This window comes from Arachis duranensis, chromosome 1, assembly GCF_000817695.3.
Source record: "Arachis duranensis cultivar V14167 chromosome 1, aradu.V14167.gnm2.J7QH, whole genome shotgun sequence".
Classification (NCBI taxonomy): Eukaryota; Viridiplantae; Streptophyta; class Magnoliopsida; order Fabales; family Fabaceae; genus Arachis; species Arachis duranensis.
The window spans coordinates 71064037-71064984 of NC_029772.3; positions in this window are offsets into that span (position 1 = coordinate 71064037).

Here is a 948-nt window from a genome sequence, read left to right on the forward strand (position 1 = left end):
TTCATAGCATCATGATTGGAGAGGAAGTAGAAGTTCATGAAGTCATCTCCCATGAAATCTACAAAATAGCCGATAAGCCCTCCAACACGGCAAGGCTAGCTTTTCCTCATCTTATTTTCCATCTATGTTACTCAGCTGGAGTTATCATAGAAGGAGACATCCTCATTGAAGAGGATAAGCCCATCACCAAGAAGAGGATGGAGCAAGCAAGAGAGACCATCCACGGATCTCATGAGATGCATGAGGAAGCTCATCATCAAGAAATCCCTGAGATGCCTCAAGGGATGCACTTTCCTCCCAACAACTATTGGGAACAACTCAACACTTCCCTAGAAGATTTAAGCTACAATGTGGAACAATTAAGGGTGGAACATCATGAGCACTCCATCATTTTCCATAAAATAAGAGAAGATCAAAGAGCAATGAGGGAAGAGCAACAAAGGCAAGGAAGGGACATAGAGGAGCTTAAGGACATTGTTGGTCCTTCAAAAAGAAGACGCCACTAAGGTGGATTCATTCCTTGTTCTTACTTTTCTGCTGTTCGGTTTTTATATTATATGTTTATCTATGTTTTGTGTCTCTACTTCATGATCATTAGTAGTTAGTAACTATGTCTTAAAGTTATGAATAATTCCATTAATCCTTCACCACTCTTAAATGAAAAATGTTTTAATTCAAAAGAACAAGAAGTACATGAATTTCGAATTTATCCTTGAATTTAATTTTATTATACTGATGTGGTGACAACACTTTTTGTTTTCTGAATGAATGCTTGAACAGTGCATATTTTTGATCTTGTTGTTTATGAATGTTAAAATTGTTGGCTCTTGAAAGAATGATGAACAAAGAGAAATGTTATTGATAATCTGAAAAATCATGAAATTGACTCTTGAAGCAAGAAAAAGCAGTGAAAAACAAAAGCTTGCAAAAAAAAAATTTTGCGAAAAA